Below are 21,752 nucleotides of genomic sequence, written 5' to 3' on the forward strand. Positions count from 1 at the left end.
TCCAACGTCGTGATGGTGCAGAAAAAGAGCGGGAAATGGTGAATGTGCATTGACTTCACCAGTCTCAATAAGGCCTGCCCAAAGGACAACTTCCCGTTGCCGCGGATCGACAAAATAGTCGATAGCGCGGCCGGATGCGAAGTCATGTCACTCCTCGACTGCTTCTCCGGGTACCACCAGATATACATGAAGGAGGAAGACAAGGCTAGCACCAGCTTTATAACACCCTTCGGCACATATTGCTTCATCAGAATGCCGGAGGGACTCAAGAACGCCGGGACCACCTTCTCCAGGCTTACCAAAACAGTGCTCGAAGGGCAAGTTGGCAGAAATATATTCACATATGTGCACGACATCGTCGTCGCCAGCAAGAGCAAGGAGGACCATCTCGCCGACCTCGCCGAGACATTCGCGAACATGCGAGACGCACGACTCCGCCTAAACCCGGAAAAGTGCGTCTTCGGTGTTCACCAAGGCAAAATATTGGGCTACCTGGTATCACACCGCGGCATCGAGGCCAACCCAACCAAAATTCAGGCCATCATAAACATGATGCCTCCACAGTCCGCCAGAGACGTCCAGCGCCTGACGGGCAGATTGGCCTCCCTCAACAGATTCATCTCCAGATCTGCTGAGCGAAGTCTTCCTTTCCTCAAAACTCTCCGTGGCGCACAAGACTTCGCTTGGGGACCAGAGCAGGCAGCGGCCTTCGCCTCTTTAAAACAGTACCTGTCGGAGTTGGCAGTCCTTACCAGCCCCGACTCTTCGCTACCCCTGTTGTTCTATGTTGCGGCTTCTTCGCATGCGGTCAGCGCGGCACTGGTGCAAGAGCAGTCAGTTGAGGGCGTGATCAGGCAGTGCCCAGTTTATTACGTCTCCGAAGTCCTGACACCGTCCAAATGTAACATGACAGAACTGGAGAAGATTGCCTACGCAGTTGTTATGTCTTCGCGCAAATTGCGCCATTATTTCGAAGCATTCAAGGTCCGAGTCACCTCAGACAGGGGACTCGACGAATTGTTCAGAAACCCGGAAGCATCAGTGAGGATTGCCAAGTGGGCGGCAGAACTCTCCGGCTACCACATCAATTTCGAACCCAGGACAGCCATCAAGTCATAAGTCCTGGCAGACTTCATCGTCGACTGGACTGGGCCAATAACACAGGCGGACCCGTCCGCAGAGAAAGTTTGGACGATCCACTGCGACGGCGCATGGTGCCATGCGGGGGCAGGCGCCGCCGCAGTCATCACCTCACCTGCCGGGGTCAAGCACAGATATGCAGCGCGCCTCAGCTTCGCTCTGGAATCTGACAGATGCACAAATAACATAGCAGAATACGAAGCAGTCATCCTCGGCCTCCGCAAGCTGAGGGCCCTTGGGGTCACCACCTGCATCATCAAAATAGACTCCAAGGTAGTTGCCGGCCAGGTCGAGAAAGACTATGCAGCAAAGGACCCCGCACTCATGCAATACCTCGCGGCCATCCGAAGTCTCGAGAGACAATTCAAGGGATTCACCTTGCAGCATGTAGACCGGGCCAAGAATGAAGAGGCCGACGCATTGGCCAAGGCTGCCGCCAGATGCGAGTCCCTGCCCTCCGATGTGTTCTACCATGTCATCGGCACACCAGCCGTCCGGAGCCCCGAAGGGCTCCAAATAACCAATGACAGCGAGGGCCACCGCATAGTCAACCTTATCATGACCGAAGATTGGTGGGCACCAATAACTCTGTTCCTACAGGGGTACTATCACCCAACCGACATCAACGAGGCCAAGCGCCTCAAACATCGAAGCCGGGACTTCGCACTGATTGAGGGCCAACTCTACAAGAAGGGGGTCAGTCAGCCAATGCTTAAATGCGTCACCGAAACCGAAGGTGTCCAGATCCTACGCGAAGTCCACAGTGGTACCTGCGGCTCTCACGCAGGGCCAAGGGCCCTAGCTGCTAAGGTGATCCGCCAAGGTTTCTACTGGCCCGCAATGATCTGCGCCGCAAATCGGGTCACAAGGTCCTGCGAAGCCTGCCAGAAGTTTTCTCCTTGTTCAGGCAGCCCTTCGCAATTTACAAAGCTGATCGCCCACACATGGCCTCTCCAGCGCTGGGGCCTGGACATAGTCGGGCCCCTGCCCACGGCTCAGGGGAACCTTAAGTTCGCCTTCGTCGCTGTCGAATACTTCACCAAATGGATCGAGGCAAGGGCTGTCTCCACAATAACATCAAAGACTGCCCAAAAATTCTTTTGGCAAAACATTGTTTGCCGCTTCGGAGTACCGTCCGAACTAACAGTTGACAACGACAAGCAGTTTGACAGCCAAGACTTCAAGGATTTTTGCTTCTCCATCGGCACCAAGCTTGCCTTTGCCTCAGTCTATCACCCGCAGTCCAACGGAGTTGTGGAACGCGCCAATGAAAAAATTTTCACAGCCGTCAAAAAGATGCTTCTCGACGAAAAAAGGGCAAGTGGGCCGATTTGCTACCTGAGGCGGTCTAGGCGCTAAACACGACTGAGTGCAGGGCGACCGGGTTCACCCCTTTCTGCCTTCTATATGGATCGGAGGCCATGACCCCACAAGAAATAAAACATGGCTCCCCGCGAACAGTTCCGTCAGCCGTCCCCGACGTGGACGAGCCCACTTCGAAGGATCTCATCGATGGAGACCGAGTCTTCGCTCTACAGGCCCTGAACAAATACCAAGCCCAGACAAAAGCATGGCGCGACCACGCAGTCATCCCAAGAGAATTCAGCGAAGGGGACCTCGTACTCGTCCGTACAGCTCGGACAGAGTCCAGGGGCAAGCTGGAGCCCAGGTGGGAGGGCCCTTTCATTGTCAAGACGAAGGCTTCCCCCAGCGCTTACAGGCTCACAACGCCAAACGGCGAAGACCTGGAGCACTCCTGGAACATTGACAATCTCCGCAAATTTTTTGTTTGACTCATCAGGGCCGGTTCGCCCTTGTACTTCGCAAATACAATTTTATTCTGGCCCGCACTCTTTTCCTCCCGGGGGTGAGGTTTTTAACGAGGCGGAGCCATGTAATATACAAGTGAAAAATCCCCCGCAAAAACATGCGTCGAAAAAAGACCGCGACGACGGTCTTCGACATTCGACCAATACAAAGTCATCGCGAGGCTCAGCGCTGGCCACCCTCGCGTGCGACAACTCCGTGCTGAAGTTGCCTAAGGGTGCAGCCGGACTAGCACAATAAGTGCGAAAAATCGAAGTCTAACGCGAAGACTTACCGTGCAGAAGTCGCCTAAGGGTGCAGCCGGACTAGCACAATAAGTGCAAAAAATCGAAGTCTAACGCGAAGACTTACCGTGCAGAAGTCGCCTAAGGGTGCAGCCGGACTAGCACAATAAGTGCGAAAAATCAAAGTCTACCGCGAAGACTCACCGTGCAGAAGTCGCCTAAGGGTGCAGCCGGACTAGCACAACAAGTGCGAAAAACCAAAGTCTACCGCGGAGACTATCCGTGCAGAAGTCGCCTACGGGCGCAGCCGGGCTAGCGCACTGAGTGCGAGGAATCGAAGTCCTTCGCGAAGACTATCCGTGCAACAGTCCGCGCAAAGACCGACCACATGCGCACCAGTCCAGCATAACAAATACACCTGACCAAGTACGTAACGCCTTCGCGAGCATAGCCGAATGTGCGAGGGCACACAACTTCCTCATACAAGACATTACACATGTACAAGCGAGGGCATCACACTCTACATCGGTTCAACCTTCGGAATAATTCCCATCTCCCTATAGTTAAATAACATTATCCTAAGCTCCTCACCCGCAAAAAGACTTCGCAATTCCCCCTCACCTGCACTCACGGCGGCCGGCAAGGTCAACAGTTCCTGCCGACAAGCCCTGCTCACACGAAGCCGACCGCCGTCCGCCCCACTCACTCTACGCTTCGCAACCGCCCTTCGCCGCCTACGCCCAGTACTCGGACCAGGCACAGCTTCAGCATCCGCAGCGTGCGGCGAAGCCTCCGCCACTGCCACATCCAAGGCCGCAAAGTAGTCCAAGTCCTGATCTGACGACTCCTCAGTCCACTCAACCGAGCTCCCAGAGTCATCAAAATCAGAAAACTTAGATGCAGACCCATCCGATTTATTACCATCACCCACGGTCGAAGCCGCCAAAAAATTAGTAGTGGCGGTTGCGTGCGCAGGCCCAAAATCTTGAACCTGCGCAGCAACCAAAATTCAGCAACATATCCAAAATTCCCTAACTACCCACACCCACTACGCCACCTGCGAAGACCCAGCCGTCGCGGGAGCCTCCGCTGTCGCCTCCGCCGCCACCGTCACAGGATCCTCAGCCATCGGCGCAGCGGCTGCGGGGGCATCAGGAGCGCCTTCGGCGGTCTCCAGGGGCGGGCCTCCGCCGGCCGCAGTGGCTGCGGGGGCATCAGGAGCGCCTTCGGCGGTTTCCGGGGGCGGCTCCAGGGCGGCCTCGGACACAGCCTCCACCGGGTTCGACTCCGGGTCAGGCAGCGCGCTGTTCAAAGCCTCGAAGTCATCCACCCTCTCGCCACGCGCCGCCTGATACACAGCACACAAATTCAGCAAACCCATACATAGCCCACATCCAACAAACATTAAACAAAAGCCAAATGTTACCTGACCCCTCGCCGTCTTGGCCCGCTCCCTGACCACCTCTCGACCGTGCGGGCCCCACATCCGGTCGTAGATGGCTCCGGCGGATTCCTTCACTATAGGGTCCTCAACCTTGAAGATGTCACGCTCGAAATCCTCATCAGCTTGGTCGAAGACCTCATAGTGCCGGCACCCTTCGCGAGAGAGCGCGTTCATCGCCCCCTCGCAGGTGAACATGGAGGCATAAGACATGAACCCCTCCACGATAGTGGGGAGCGCCTGCAACTCCTCCTGTACCCACTCCAGGCAGCGAAGTCCGGGCTCTCGGTCCGGCACTTCGAAGTCAGCGGTCCGCGCGCCCAGCTCATGGTATGAATCCATGAGCTGTTTGCGTGTCCGCTCAGCCTCCGTGCGCGTCACGGCCTTGGCCCTCTCCACACGGCTCTGCAGGGCGCTGAGCCGCTCCTCCAACTGCTCGGCGCGCTCCATGGCAAGACTGCCCTCCACCCGCGCCAAATTGGCCTCCGCCAGTGCAGCCTGCGCCTTGGCGAGGGCCTCATTGGCCTCCCTCCTCTCCTCCGCCAGTTGGCGCCGGAGGTCAGTCTTCTCCCCCTCCAGTGCGGCCACCTTGTCCGCCAGCTTGCGGCACTTACTGTCGGCGGCCGATTTTTCCCGGACGGCGTCAGCATGTTGCGTCCGAAGTCTCTCGACTTCGGCAGACACAACTGCCGTGAGGGCCCCAGACGCCGCGCGGTCTGCGAAGTCAGCCGCCTGCAAAACACACGTAAGACCACAGCCCCAACGAAGCCGATAAAAAAAACTGAACCGAAGTCTAGCTCAATGTACCTGACTTAGTGCCTCCTTCATCTCCTTCAGCCGGCGGGACACAGCGCCCGCCTCGTCCCTGACAGCAGCAAGTGCCGGCATCTCGCCGCCAGCACTAAGAGCACCACCCTTCGCCTTTAGCACTACGGCAGCCGCCGTGGTCGCCGCGGCAGGCGGAAAAACGACAAGTTGGCCTTCGTCCGACCCTGCGACGTATCAACAAATTAAAATAAAAAAACGACGAGCCAGCGACTTACCAACAAGATAGTCTTCCACACTAATGTCGGTGGCGAAGTCGGCGACGCGCTTGCCCGGCGGCGGCAACCCTCGGGCCGCCTTCACGGCCTCTGGCACCCTGCCGGACGCCGGTGCAGCCTTCGCAGACTTGGAACCACCGGCGGCAGCCGCAGCCTCCGGCGCCCTGCTGGATGCAGGGACGGCCGACTTCGCCGCCAGCGGCAGCTAGCCTCCGCCGGGGGCAGTAGCCTTCGCAGCCCCCCGCTGCCTCTTCGGCCTGGCTTCATGAAGCCTGACGACCGCCTGGCGCTTCTGTGCAGCTCCCTGGCGATCCTTGTCCATCACTGCCGACACAACAGCAGCAATATTCCGCCCGTAAGGAAACACTTTCCACTCACGAACCATGCGAGATGTAAAAAAGTCTTCGCCGGCCGCGCGGGGGATAGGAACATTCCTAGGCCACCAACCCCCGGTAACCCTCAGCATCCGCACCGAAGACTCCCGGAGCTCGGGCGAAGACATCCTTCCCCCCGGAGCCGCGCATGTCCTCACCAATTCTCTAGCAAAACCATCGGAAACCCCAAGTCCTCCCATAGCAGTACCTAGTTTCCTCTTCTTAGAGGGCGGGGCGGCCGCCAGCGTGGGGTCGTCTCCAGACTCTACCACCGGTTTCTTCCCGCGACGATCCACATCGTCCTGGCCGGGATAACCGCCATACGGCAGTCGATTCAATTCAAAAACCCTGTTCAAACGGTCATTCGACCCGCGGATATCCCAGCTACGCTGGCCCTCTGTCCTCGGCACGTACCGACCAACGATCCGCACCGCCCCATCCTCCGCCTCACGCACAAAGGCGGCCGGATCGCGGCTATGCAGATCCAGCGCGAAGACAGGACTTCGCACCAGCTTCCCACCATGGGAAGGCATCCGGCAAGGGCACACTTCGCCCAACGCCCAGCCATGCGCCAAAGGCCATACCCCGTACGCAATAAATTCCTCAACCAAATCGCGCCCACTGCTTAGGCCGGCGGCACACCGAAGGGCCCCTTCGTCCGCATCCTCCTCCGCCACTTCAAAAGGCGGGTATGCTGAGTAGAAATGCGAGCACATCTCGGACACGGGGAGCCCCGGATGGTCTTCGATGGTACCCTCCGCGACGTAGAACCAAAAATCTTGCCAATTGCCCCACTTGTTGCGGGCGCCAGGAACCAACTCCACTACCTCCATCGTGGTCTTGCCGGTTTTCGGCGTAAATGTACAGGACCCAAACTGGGCAACTTCATCCCCAATCATCCTCTTTTGCCAGTGCAGGCAATAGTACTTCGCGAAGACTTCGACTGATGGCTGTCCGCCGTACAAAGTCGTCGCCCAGACATACTTCGACAGAGCCACCACGGCATTCGGAGTCAACTGATGGATCTGAACGTTAAATCTGCGCAGGACTTCTCCAACAAATCGGTGCGCAGGCAGGCGGAGACCGGCGGCGAAGAACGCCTCGAACACAACCAACTCGCCTTCCGGCTCGGGGACTTCCTCCGTCCCTGGGACACGAGCGACTCCGCCGCCAAAGTAACCCAGCCGCTGCATATCTTGCACGCGGACCGACGACATCCGCGACACACCAAAATCCACCGTATCGCCGGCGTGCAACTCCTCCGCCGCCAAAGTACTCAACGTTTCCTCAGACGACGCGTCGGCCGCCGGCATAGCGGCAGCGAAAGAAGAAGAGGTCGGCATCGCTACGTACCGTCGGCGGCGGCGGGCGGTCTGCTTCACTCGAGCCAGATCTCCGGCGAACAAGAGCAAGGAGGGCAGACGAGCAGCAAGACGGTGGAAAAGGCGGCTAGGGTTTCACGGAGCGTGGAAAGTGAAGTTCAAAACGCGCCGCCCCTCGCCCCCTTTTATACACAGAGCGCGGCGCTTCGGGAAACCCGCAGTCCAACAGTACGGTGTCAATCAACGGTCATGTCAAAAACCCCCGCGGAACCACTTCGAGCGAGGGCAGCGTCTCCACCATCTAGCGACGTCTTCGGCACCAGATGACTTAGTCGAACTGGTCCCTCGGAGGGCAAATGTTGGGGCGAAGGCGAAGACGCCACCCTTCGCTCGAGGCCTTCGCCGTGGTCGTTGGCCCAACGGAGACAAGACAACGGGCAGGGACACCCTTCGCTCCATACGACATCAGACGAAGACCTGTGACAAGGTCATCTCTCCGTGCGGCCTCGTCCAGCAGGGAGGCCCACGTGTGATCCGGCCCATCGTAACAGGCCCTGCGTGGCCGCTGTGTGTTACGGGCCTAATTTGTAAAGGCGCCTCTATAATTACAGTCTGTAGCCCCACTTTATGGGAATATTCTGGGGATAACCTAGGTGTCTGAGGGCACATGCATCCTTAACACGAGACGCTGGGCACTCAGATACCTATAAATACCCCCGCACAGTGCCCTTGAGGGGCTAGATTAACAGAGCTTTTGCCATCTTGCGCGAGAACCCTGTTAACGTCATTGTTCACCCTTGTTGGATCCCCTTGTAACTGAGAGCAAGTTCCAACAAGCACGAAGCAGGAAAATCACATTGCTGATCTGCAAGAAACATTTGCTAATTTTACGCAAGCTGGCCTTAAATTAAATCCAGAGAAATGTGTCTTCGGAGTAAAGAAGGGAAAATTCCTTGGTTGTCTAGTTTCAACGAAAGGAATCGAAGCTAATCCGAACAAAATCAAAGCTATTCTTCGGATGGAGCCACCAAGCACAAAGAAGGGGGCTCAACGGCTGACAGGAAGACTGGCATCTTTGAATCGATTCATATCTAGATCAGCAGAGATAAATTTACCATTCTTTGAAGTACTGAAGTCGGCCGAAGTCTTTCAATGGGGATCAGCTCAGCAAAAAACCTTCGAAGAGCTGAAGCAATACCTGATAGATCTAACAACGCTAACTCCACCCATGCCAGGGGCTCCTCTGCTATTGTATGTGGCAGCTTCGCACACTGCAGTAAGTGCGGCGCTTGTACAGGAAAAACTTGAAGGACAAACTAAAAAGCAAGTCCCAGTATATTTTATCTCTGAAGTATTAAGCTTATCAAAGAAAAATTACATAGAATTGGAGAAAGTGTTGTATGCTGTATTAATGGCCTCCGGGAAGCTTCGGCATTATTTTCAAGCTTACCATATAATTGTTCCCTCGTTACAGCCTCTGAAGGATATTATGAGGAACAGAGAAGCTACTGGAAGGGTTGGAAAGTGGGCCACGGAGCTCAATGAATTCACCATTGACTACGTGCACAGATCTTCAATTCAATCCCAGGCGCTAGCAGACTTCATCGCTGACTGGACGCCAGGGGCTCACGAAGAAGGGACAAGCAAGGATACCGAAGCTTGGACGGTGTTCTGCGATGGTTCTTGGGGAACCTTCGGTGGAGGAGCAGTTGCGGTCCTAGTGGCACCTTCAAAAGTCAAAACATGTTTTGCAGTCAAACTGGATTTCAGTTGCACAAATAATATTGCTGAGTACGAAGCACTTCTATTAGGGCTTCGGAAACTAAGGGCAATGGGAATAAGAAGGGCCATCCTAAAGACTGATTCTCAAGTTATTGCTGGCCATGTGGATAAGAGCAGCAAGGCACGAGATCCGAAGCTTGAAAAATATCTGGATGCAGTCCGAAGGTTGGAAGCTTCCTTCGAAGGTTTTTCTGTCATAAATATTCCAAGAGGTGAAAATGAGCATGCAGATTTGCTAGCCAAATCAGCGGCTCAAGGGCTCCCCCTACCCTCCAAAGTATTTTTTGAAGCAATAAAAACACCTTCGGTTGAGCTCATGGAGAGAGCAGTGCTTACTATTTCTCCAGTACACAGTGAAGAATGGAGAACTGAAATAATATCTTTCCTTCAAGGCAATTGTCTTTCAAGTGGCAAAGCTTATAACAAAAGAATGGAGGCAAGAACAAGACCATATGTGATAATAGAAGGGGAATTGTATAAACATGGAGTTTGTTCACCACTCCTCAAATGTTTATCAAGAACCGAAGGTATGGAATTAATGAAAGAGATACATGGAGGTCTGTGTGGATCTCACATTGGATCTAGGCCCTTGTTGGGAAAAGTTTTTCGACAAGGATTTTATTGGCCGAAGGCAGCTTCGGATGCAGCAAAATTAGTCCAAAAATGCAAAAGCTGTCAAAAATGTGCAAGAGATCAGAAGCAACCTTCATCTCTCACTCAATTAATACAACCCACTTGGCCGTTGCAAAGGTGGGGCCTCGATTTGCTAGTCCCACTTCCACCAGCACAAGGAAATCTAAAATATGTTGTGCTGGCGGTAGAGTATTTTTCCAAGTGGATTGAGGCGAAGCCTTTAGCCACAATAACTTCGGTCACTGTCCAGAAATTTTTCTGGCAAAATATTATTTGTCGCTTCGGAGTGCCTAAAAGGGAAATGTGCCCTTGGGCCATTTCTAAGTATTTTGGTGATTTAGTGTCCAACACAAGTGCCTAAGTGTTAAATGGTGGACAAAGTACAAATCAAGTATAAAGGTATGTTTCTCAGACTTAGTACATTGTTTTAGAGACTAATGTATTGTGTCTAAGTGCTGGAAACAGAAAAAAATCAAGTTGAAATTAAAGATGGCTTTGTTCAGCCAAAGTCAGCTCTGTCTGGGTGCACCGGACAGTGTCCGGTGCGCCAGGCTGGCTCAGGCGAACTTGCTGCTCTCGGGAAGTGATTAACGACGTACGGCTAAAATTCACCGGACTGTCCGGTGAGCCAACGGTCGGCCGGGCCAACGGTCGGCCGCGCGATCCGCGCGAGACATGTGGCCGAGCCAACGGTCGGAAGGGGGGCACCGGACTGTCTGGTGTGCACCGGACTGTGTCCGGTGCGCCAACGGCTCCAAAACGCCAACGGTCGGTTTCGCCAAATAAGGAAGGAGATCCGCACCGGACAGTGTCCGGTGGTGCACCGGACTGTCCGGTGCGCCAGGCGACAGAAGGCAAGAATTGCCTTCCTGGAATGCTCTCAACGGCTCCTAGCTGCCTTGGGGCTATAAAAGGGACCCCTAGGTGCATGGAGGAGTATACCAAGCATTCTCTAAGCATTCCTAAGCACCATGACTTCGACTTCGCGCATTTGATTCTTTGTGATAGCAATTAGAGCTCCATTTGAGTTGTGAACTCGTCGAGTTGTGTTGTGAGCTCTTGTTGCGACTTGTGTGCGTGTTGTCGCTCTGATTTCGTGTCTTGTGTGCGTTGCTCATCCCTTCCTTACTCTGTGCTTCTTTGTGAACATCAAAGTGTAAGGGCGAGAGGCTCCAAGTTGTGGAGATTCCTCGCAAACGGGATATAGTAAAGCAAAGCAAAACACCGTGGTATTCAAGTGGGTCTTTGGACCGCTTGAGAGGGGTTGATTGCAACCCTCGTCCGTTGGGACGCCACAACGTGGAGTAGGCAAGTGTTGAACTTGGCCGAACCACGGGATAAACCACTGTGTCTATCTGTGATTGATCTTCTTGTGGTTATCGTGTCTTGCAAAGACTCTTCTCTAGCCACTTGGCTTAATTGTGCTAACTCCTAATCAAGTTTTGTGGATTAAGTTTCAAGTTTTTACAGGATCACCTATTCACCCCCCCTCTAGGTGCTCTCAGTGCCGAAGGCTATTACTGTGGACAAAAGAACACAATTGGATGCCAAAGCTTTCAAAGAATTCTGTGAACAAATTGGCACGAAGATTCATTTTGCATCAGTCAGACATCCAGAGTCAAATGGACTTGTTGAAAGAGCTAATGGCATTATAATGATGGGGATAATGAAGTTAATCTTCAATCAACCCAGAGGAAAGTGGCCAGATGAATTGATCAAAGTGGTGTGGAGCCACAACACAACAATATCAAGGTCAACAGGCTTTACACCATTTAAATTACTGTTTGGTGACGAAGCAATAACCCCATAAGAAGCTAAGGCAGGATCAATAAGAACAGTGGCTTCGGCAGAAGACGAAGCTGATTATTCTGTGGCAAAAGATGCTATAGAAGGGATCAGGCTTCAGGCCGTGGAAAATATCAATAAATACCAAGCAGAAACAATAAAATGGTGTGACAGAGAAGTTCGGCTAAAGAACATTAAGCCAGGGCACTTGGTACTTCGGAGAGTGGCCAACCCAGATACAGTAGGCAAGCTACAACTGAAGTGGGAGGGACCTTTTTTGGTAGTATCTTCGTCAAGACCTGGCTCTTACAGACTAAAGGATATGGACGACAACGACGTTCCTAGATCTTGGAATGCGGATGAGCTTCAGCGATATTATGTTTAGCTTGATGTAATCTTTTTATTTTTCTTATGGCACCCTTTTCCTTTCCGAAGGGGGAGAAAGGTTTTTAATGGGGCCATAGCATGTAATTTCCCTTTTTCTTATTCAGCTCTACGAGAGCAAAATCCCCCAAAAATGTAAATGTAAAAACTGAGCATGCACCATCGAGTGCAGGTAAAAAAAAGAAAAAACAGGGAGAAGCTCGAAAGTCGTCCCTAAGGGGATGCAGAGCACGACGAAGCTACAAAAAGTCATTCCTAAGGGAGCGCAGCGTAAGTTTTCTGCTCAAAAGTCGTTTCCAAGGGAATGCAGAGCTTACAGCGAAAAGTCAACACTGATTCCGCCGAAATATAAGGCGAAGCGCGAAAAGTCAACGTGATACCGCTGAAATAGAAGGCAAAGAAGTTCAAAAGACGTTCCTAAGGGGATGTAGAACTTACAGCGAAAAGTCAGCGCTGATACACCGAAAAATAAGCGGTGAAGCCGAAAAATAAGCGGCAAAGAGACTTCGGTCATTCCCAAGGGAATGAAGGCTATGGTTTTGGCTTCGTATGTGTGTTTGGACATTCATTTGCACGACACGTTACATCATACATTTGCATTTATAAACATTCATTTAGACATACATAGGATCATCATCATCATAACATACAGACACAGGCAGATGCTTCGACTCTAAAAATAAGGCTTCGACAAAAAGAGAAAAAGAAGCAGTTTTATGCTTCGTTGTGTACGAAAAGAAGGGAAGGTGTTTTTCGCCTTCGGCTCAAAAAATGCTAGTTTCGTCCACAGCAAAGCAAATCAATGCAAGGACAAATTTTGTTCACATCGAAGCACTTCATACATTGGTGGAAAGGTAAAAATATATTACAAGGTATGGACAAAATTTATAGAGTAAAACCTAATTCTTAAATTACAATATTCTTTACAAAGGTTATTTCAAGAGTTCTTAGAGTTTTTTCCACAGCTATCCATTCAAGCTTCATCATTATCTATTAAGCTTTGGCTTTGTGCCCTTCAGTTTTGTCATCTTGCTCCTCAGCTTCATCAAGCTTCTATTGAGTTTCAGATCGTCTGTTAAGCTTCGGCTTTGTGCTCTTCAGCTTCGTCAACTTGCTATGCTGTACATAATTAAGTATTGTAAGGAAAATTCAAGTTTAAAGGAAAAGGTAAGCACAAGGTATGATTTTGTTACCGGCTTAAGATGACTTCGAGCTTCGTCACTAGCTATGCTTCATCCACCCTTCGTCCATACTAGTTTTATAAATCTGTTTCCTATGCTTCGGGCAAGACTGGGAATATCAACCAGATCTGTTGGTGATAAACTAAAATTGGGTCTATTGACAACCTTTCCATGTGTGCAACCAGATTTCAGGAAGGCGACAGCTGTGCCCCGAGAAGCTACCAGGGCACAGAAATCACCATGTCCGGCTATAATTTCATCAAGGTCATCAATTTCACCCTCGATATGTTCGAAGGCCCCTGGCAAGTCTTCAGTCGAAGGACTAAATTTTTCACAGCTAGCTCCAACCGAATTGAAGATCTGCTTCAGCCATTGTACACATCGGCTACTGAACTCTAGACATTTGTTTTGAAGCTCTGACAATGATTTTTGCAGATTCGAACTTTTCTCGACCTCAGTCTTAAATTTGGCGTTTAACTTCTGCTTCTCCTGTTCGAAGCTTTCTGACTTCGAGAGAAGCTCCGTATTTAACTTTGCAATTTTAGCTTCAGCTTCTGCCAATAAACCTTCTGTTGTCTGAAGCTCGAAATCCTTCTTCTCAAGAGCAGCTGCTTGATCTTTTAATTTGCTTTCTAAACCCTCAATTATAACTTCATGTTTTTTATCTTCAAGATCTTGTTGCATTCTCAAAGCTTTACTCAACAACATACTCTGTGCACAAGCAACCTTCGTTAGAAAACACCTTCGTTGTTCAAAACAATAAAAAAGTCGAAGAAAAGTTTTTACCTTGAAATTAGAATAGAATAAACTACCGACAATATGCTGTCGTCGGTAGCGACTTATGTCAGTCTCAAGCTTCGGGAAACCAATACTCTTTGACACAGTACCGATAACCTTCGCTCCGATTTGATCTCGGACGCAGCCCAATTTTTCATCGTCAACACCGCCGAAGAGTAGTGCCCCTGGTTGATACCCGCAGGATATGGCATATTCTCTCAACTCTTCTTTCTTAGCCTCCGACAATTCTTGCCCAATTAAGTTCTGAAAGTTAAAGTTTTCTTCTTCCGAAGCTTCTTCAGCTATTTCCTTCTCCTTCTCAGGTACTGTAGCCATGGCTTCTTCTGCGGTTGCGACAGCTTCTTCTGTGGCCATGTCCAGAAGTATCTTATCAATGTTAGAAAGTGTGCTTTCTAAATGTACATCTTCGGCTGTGGCAGCTTCGGTATCTGCAGCTTCAGTAGGTGCAGCTTCGGTAGCTATTGCTGAAAGGGAATTAGGCTCACACCTAGTTCCTAATTAATTTTGGTGGTTGAATTGCCCAACACAAATAATTGGACTAACTAGTTTGCTCTAGATTATATGTTCTACAGGTGTCCAAGGTTCATCTACAACTATACTAAATCGATTGTCCGGAATACCGTAAATTATTCCGGACAGGAGAAACTTTTTGGAAAAACAGGCCAAACGCGGACCGTCCGGGCCCTTGCGGCGGACCGTCCGCAACATCAGGATGACCCTCGGATAGAACCAATGCAAAAATCCGAGTCTGCACTATGGACCGTCCGGAGGAAAAGCGCGGACCATCTGAGACCTCGCGCGGACCGTCCGGCCTTAGGCGCGGACCGTCCGGTAGGCAAGGAACCGAAAAACCCAAAGGTGACGGGTTCGGAAAAATGAATTATAGCGGCCTCGCGGACCGTCCGGGGTGCACGACTGGACCGTCCGCGACTGGCTTTATCTGACCTCTAACGACGCATTAAATGCAATATAGCCGTTGATATAGCCGTTACTGCTGACCGTTGCGTTTTCAGCCGTTGATCTACAGGCGCGGACCGTCCGGACCAGGCGGGCGGACCGTCCGCGGTTGGCAGAATGGAGCAACGGCTAGGAAGTGGTTGGTGGCTATAATCATCTATGAATTAGATTTATTCCTATAATCTCAAAGGATTATTTATGCTTGTTTTATGAGTTAAAATTGAGCATAACATCATCTATGGATAATCTAGTTCATGCTATGGAGTTTCCATGTTTTGGTAATCTAGCTTCTCATTCCTTATCAAAATGATTACAAAAATGGAAACTAGTGCTTGTGTTGCTACTAACATTTCTCTTGAGTTCAATTATGAAAATCTACAAGAGAGAAAGTGCACAAGCCTCATGGGTTGATGAAAGGGAAATGTGCCCTTGGGCCATTTCTAAGTATTTTGGTGATTGAGTGCCAACACAAGTGCTTAAATGTGAATTCATGCTTATGGATGGACAAAGTGCAAAACAAGAGCAAAGGTATGTTTCTAAGTCTTAGTACATTGGTTTTGTGTACTAATATACTTGTCTAAGTATTAGAAACAGAAAGAAGAAGAAAAGAGAAGAGTTGGCTGTGTACAGCCAAAAGGCTGTTTCGGTCTGGGGCACCGGACTGTCCGGTGGTGCACCGGACAGTGTCCGGTGCGCCAGGCTGACTCGGCGCGAAGTGGCCGCTCTCGGGAATTCGCCCGACGGCGTACGGCTAAAATTCACCGGACTGTCCGGTGTGCACCGGACTGACCGGTGAGCCAACGGTCGGCCGGGCCAACGGTCGGCCGCGGAATCTGCGCGCGACACGTGGCCGGGCCAACGGTCGGAAGGGGGCACCGGACTGTCCGGTGTGCACCGGACATGTCCGGTGCGCCAACGGCTCTCAGATCTGCAACGGTCGGCTGCGCCATTTTGGGAAGGAAATCGGGCACCGGACAGTGTCCGGTGTGCACCGGACTGTCCGGTGCCCCCGATGACAGAAGGCAAGAATGGCTTTCCAGATTTGTGCTCAACGGCTCCTAGCTGCCTTGGGGCTATAAAAGGGACCCCTAGGCGCATGGAGGAGTACAACAAGCAACCTTAGAGCATTCTTGATCATCCACACTCAGTCTTTGCGCATTCGTTTGTCATTCTCAGTGATTCGAGCTCCGTTCTAGTGAGAACTGTGAGATAGTCTTTTGAGCTCGATTCTTGGCCATGTGTGTGCACATTTTGCTGTGGATTTGTGTGTGTTGCTTCTCTCCCTTACTCCGTGCTTCTTTGTGAACTTCAAGTGTAAGGGCGAGAGACTCCAAGTTGTGGAGATTCCTCGCAAACGCGATAAGAAAAGAAAAGCATAACACTGTGGTATTCAAGTTGATCATTGGATCGCTTGAGAGGGGTTGATTGCAACCCTCGTCCGTTGGGACGCCACAACGTGGAGTAGGCAAGCGTTGGTCTTGGCCGAACCACGGGATAAACCACTGTGTCATCTCTGTGTTTGATCTCTTGTGGTATTGTGTTTTGTTGAGACTCCACTCTAGCCACTTGGCTATTATTGTGCTAACACTTAACAAGTTTTTGTGGCTATAAGTTTAAGTTTCACAGGATCACCTATTCACCCCCCCCCTCTAGGTGCTCTCAATTGGTATCGGAGCCGTTCTCTTCAAGAAGGGACTAATCGCCCGAAGAGATGGATCCTAAGGGGAAGGGAATCGTGATCAACGACAAGGAGAAGGAGTCCTTCGTCAACGAGCCGAAGGATGACAAGCCTACTGACTCGGGCTCGGGCCACAAGCGCAAAGACGGGAAGAAGAAGAAGACAAGGCGCATCAAGGAGATCGTCTACTACGACGATAGCGATGAGTCTACTTCTTCCCAAAAGGACGACGACAACGACTACAGGAAGACGGTCAATTCGAACTTTTCATTTGATTATTCTCGTATTCCACATAATTCAAATTCGCATTTGCTTTCCATTCCTCTTGGCAAACCTCCACACTTCGATGGGGAAGACTACGGATTTTGGAGTCACAAAATGCGTAGTCACTTATTCTCTCTCCATCCAAGCATATGGGAGATTGTAGAGAATGGAATGAAATTTGATAGCTCGGATAGCCCTATGCTTATAAATGAACAAATCCATAGAAATGCACAAGCTACTACTGTTCTATTAGCATCTTTGTGCAGGGAAGAGTACAATAAGGTGAGCGGCTTGGACAACGCCAAGCAGATATGGGACACCCTCAAAATCTCTCACGAAGGGAACGACATCACCATGCTCACTAAAATGGAGTTGGTGGAGGGCGAGCTTGGACGATTCGCAATGATAAGGGGAGAGGAGCCAACCCAAACTTACAACCGGCTCAAGACCCTTATCAACAAAATAAGGAGCTACGGAAGCACTCGATGGACGGACCACGACGTCGTTCGCCTAATGCTAAGGTCCTTTACCGTTCTTGATCCTCATCTCGTAAACAATATTCGTGAGAATCCCAGGTACACGATGATGACGCCCGAGGAGGTACTCGGAAAATTCGTAAGCGGACGGATGATGATCAAGGAGGCGAGATACGTCGACGACGCTCTAAACGGTCCAATCAATGAGCCTCAACCTCTTGCTCTCAAGGCAACAAGAAGCAAGGAAACACTACCTAGCAAGGTGGCACAAATTGAGGCGGCCGGACTTAATGATGAAGAGATGGCTCTCATCATCAAGAGATTCAAGACGGCACTAAAAGGCCGCAAGGGGCAACCAAGCAAGACCAAGACAAAGGGGAAACGCTCATGCTTCAAATGTGGTAAGCTTGGTCATTTTATTGCTAACTGTCCCGACAATGATAGTGATCAGGATCAAGGGAACAAGAGGGAGAAGAAGAAGAACTATAAGAAGGCAAAGGGCGAGGCGCATCTAGGCAAGGAGTGGGACTCGGACTGCTCCTCTTCCGACTCCGACAATGAAGGACTCGCCGCCACCGCCTTCAACAAGTCATCCCTCTTCCCCAACGAGCATCACACATGCCTTATGGCAAGGGAGAAGAAGGTGAGTACTCAAGACTCCACTTATGCTTCTTCTAGTGATAATGAGTCTAGTGATGATGATGACATAGATTATTCATGCTTATTCAAGGGCTTAGATAGATCTAAGATAGATAAAATTAATGAATTGATTGATGCCTTGAATGATAAGAATAGGCTTTTAGAAAAGCAAGAGGATTTGCTGTATGAAGAACATGACAAATTTGTAGAAGCATAAAAATCACTTGCATTAGAGATTAAGAGAAACGAAATGCTTTCTTTTGAACTATCTACTTGTCATGAAACCATTTCTACTTTAAAAGGTGTCAACAATGATTTAAATGCTAAGTTAGAAGTAGCAAATAAATCTAATTCTTGTGTAGAACATGTTGTAATTTGTACTAGGTGTAAAGATTTTGACATTGATGCTTGTAGTGAACACCTAGTTTCAATTTCCAAGCTTAATGATGAGTTGGCTAGTCTTAATGCTCAACTTAAGACTAGCAAGAATGATTTCGATAAGCTAAAATTTGCAAGGGATGCCTACACGATTGGTAGACACCCCTCAATTAAGGATGGACTTGGCTTCAAGAGGGAAGCCAAGAACTTAACAAGCCATAAGGCTCCTATCTCCGCCAAGGAGAAAGGGAAGGCTCCTATGGCTAGTAGTACTAAAAGGAACCATGCTTTTATGTATCATGATAGGAGACAAACTAGAAATGCTTATAGGAGTTATAATGCTTATGATGATTTTGACTCTCATGCCATGTTTGCTTCTAGTTCTTCCTATATGCATGGTAGAAATATGTCTAGGAGAAATGCTATTCATCATGTGCCTAGAAAGAATATTATTCATGCTCCTAGGAAAGTAGTGAATGAACCCTCTACAATTTATTGTGCTTTAAATGCTTCCTTTGCTATTTGTAGAAAGGATAGAAAAATTGTTGCCAGGAAGTTAGGGGCAAAATGCAAGGGAGACAAAACTTGCATTTGGGTCCCTAAGGATATTTGCACTAACCTTGTAGGACCCAACAAGAGTTGGGTACCTAAGTCCCAAGCCTAAATTTGCCTTGCAGGTTTATGCATCCGGGGGTTCAAGCTGGATTATCGACAGCGGATGCACAAACCATATGACGGGGGAGAAGAAGATGTTCATCTCCTACGTCAAGAACAAGGATTCCCAAGATTCAATTATATTCGGTGATGGGAATCAAGGCAAAGTAAAAGGGTTAGGTAAAATTGCAATTTCAAATGAGCACTCTATCTCTAATGTGTTTTTAGTAGAGTCTCTTGGTTACAATTTGCTATCTGTTAGTCAACTATGCAATATGGGATATAATTGCCTTTTTACAAATGTAGATGTGTCTGTCTTTAGAAGAAGTGATGGTTCACTAGCCTTTAAGGGTGTATTAGACGGCAAGCTTTACTTAGTTGATTTTGCAAAAGAAGAGGCCGGTCTAGATGCATGCTTAATTGCTAAGACTAGCATGGGCTGGCTGTGGCATCGCCGCTTAGCACATGTGGGGATGAAGAACCTTCACAAGCTTCTAAAGGGAGAACACGTGATAGGTTTGACTAACGTACAATTCGAAAAAGATAGACCTTGTGCAGCTTGTCAGGCAGGTAAACAGGTGGGAGGAGCGCATCACAGCAAGAATGTGATGACCACATCAAGACCCCTGGAGCTGCTACATATGGACCTCTTCGGACCCGTCGCCTATCTGAGCATAGGAGGAAGTAAGTATGGTTTAGTTATTGTTGATGATTTTTCCCGCTTCACTTGGGTGTTCTTTTTGCAGGATAAGTCTGAAACCCAAGGGACCCTCAAGCGCTTCCTCAGGAGAGCTCAAAATGAGTTTGAGCTCAAGGTGAAGAAGATAAGGAGCGACAACGGGTCCGAGTTCAAGAACCTTCAAGTGGAGGAGTTCCTTGAGGAGGAAGGGATCAAGCACGAGTTCTCCGCTCCCTACACACCACAGCAAAATGGTGTGGTAGAGAGAAAGAACAGGACGCTAATCGATATGGCGAGGACGATGCTTGGAGAATTCAAGACCCCCGAGCGTTTTTGGTCGGAAGCCGTGAACACGGCTTGCCACGCCATCAACAGGGTCTACCTTCATCGCCTCCTCAAGAAAACTTCGTATGAGCTTCTAACCGGTAACAAACCCAATGTATCTTACTTTCGTGTTTTTGGGAGCAGGTGCTACATTCTAGTGAAGAAGGGTAGAAATTCTAAATTTGCTCCCAAAGCTGTAGAAGGGTTTTTGTTAGGTTATGATTCAAATACAAAGGCGTATAGGGTCTTCAACAAATCATCGGGTTTGGTTGAAGTCTCTAGCGACGTTGTATTTGATGAGACTAATGGCTCTCCAAGAGAGCAAGTTGTTGATCTTGATGATGTAGATGAAGAAGATGTTCCAACGGCCGCTATACGAACCATGGCGATTGGAGAAGTGCGGCCACAGGAACAAGATGAACGAGATCAACCTTCTTCCTCAACAACGGTGCATCCCCCAACTCAAGACGATGAACAGGTTCATCAAAAGGAGGCGTGTGATCAAGGGGGAGCACAAGTTGATCACGTGATGGAGGAAGAAGCGCAACCGGCACCTCCAACCCAAGTTCGAGCGGTGATTCAAAGGGATCATCCCGTCGACCAAATTTTGGGTGACATTAGTAAGGGAGTAACTACTCGATCTCGATTAGTTAATTTTTGTGAGCATTACTCCTTTGTCTCTTCTTTTGAGCCTTTCAGGGTAGAGGAGACCTTGCTAGATCCGGATTGGGTATTGGCCATGCAGGAGGAACTCAACAACTTCAAGCGCAATGAAGTTTGGACACTGGTGCCTCGTCCCAAGCAAAATGTTGTGGGAACCAAGTGGGTGTTCCGCAACAAACAGGACGAGCACGGGGTGGTGACGAGGAACAAGGCTCGACTTGTGGCAAAAGGTTATGCCCAAGTCGCAGGTTGTACCAAATGGATGTGAAGAGCGCGTTCCTCAACGGGTCGATCAAGGAGGAGGTGTACGTAGAGCAACCCCCTGGCTTCGAGGATCAACGGTACCCCGACCATGTGTGTAAGCTCTCTAAGGCGCTCTATGGACTTAAGCAAGCCCCAAGAGCATGGTATGAATGCCTTAGAGACTTTTTAATTGCTAATGCTTTCAAGGTTGGGAAAGCCGATCCAACTCTTTTTACTAAGACTTGCAATGGTGATCTTTTTGTGTGCCAAATTTATGTCGATGACATAATATTTGGTTCTACTAATCAAAAGTCGTGTGAAGAGTTTAGCAGGGTGATGATGCAGAAATTTGAGATGTCGATGATGGGCGAGTTGAACTACTTCCTTGGGTTCCAAGTGAAGCAACTCAAGGACGGCACCTTCATCTCCCAAACAAAGTACACGCAAGACTTGCTGAAGCGGTTTGGGATGAAGGACGCCAAGCCCGCAAAGACTCCGATGGGGACCGACGGACACACCGACCTCAACAAAGGAGGTAAGTCCGTTGATCAAAAAGCATACCGGTCAATGATAGGGTCTTTACTTTATTTATGTGCTAGTAGACCGGATATTATGCTTAGTGTATGCATGTGTGCTAGATTTCAATCCGATCCTAAGGAGTGTCACTTAGTGGCGGTGAAGCGAATTCTTAGATATTTGGTTGCTACGCCTTGTTTCGGGCTCTGGTATCCAAAGGGGTCTACCTTTGACTTGGTTGGATACTCAGATTCCGACTATGCTGGATGTAAGGTCGATAGGAAGAGTACATCGGGGACGTGCCAATTCTTAGGAAGGTCCCTGGTGTCATGGAACTCTAAGAAACA

Source organism: Zea mays, chromosome 6, assembly GCF_902167145.1.
Source record: "Zea mays cultivar B73 chromosome 6, Zm-B73-REFERENCE-NAM-5.0, whole genome shotgun sequence".
Taxonomy (NCBI): domain Eukaryota; kingdom Viridiplantae; phylum Streptophyta; class Magnoliopsida; order Poales; family Poaceae; genus Zea; species Zea mays.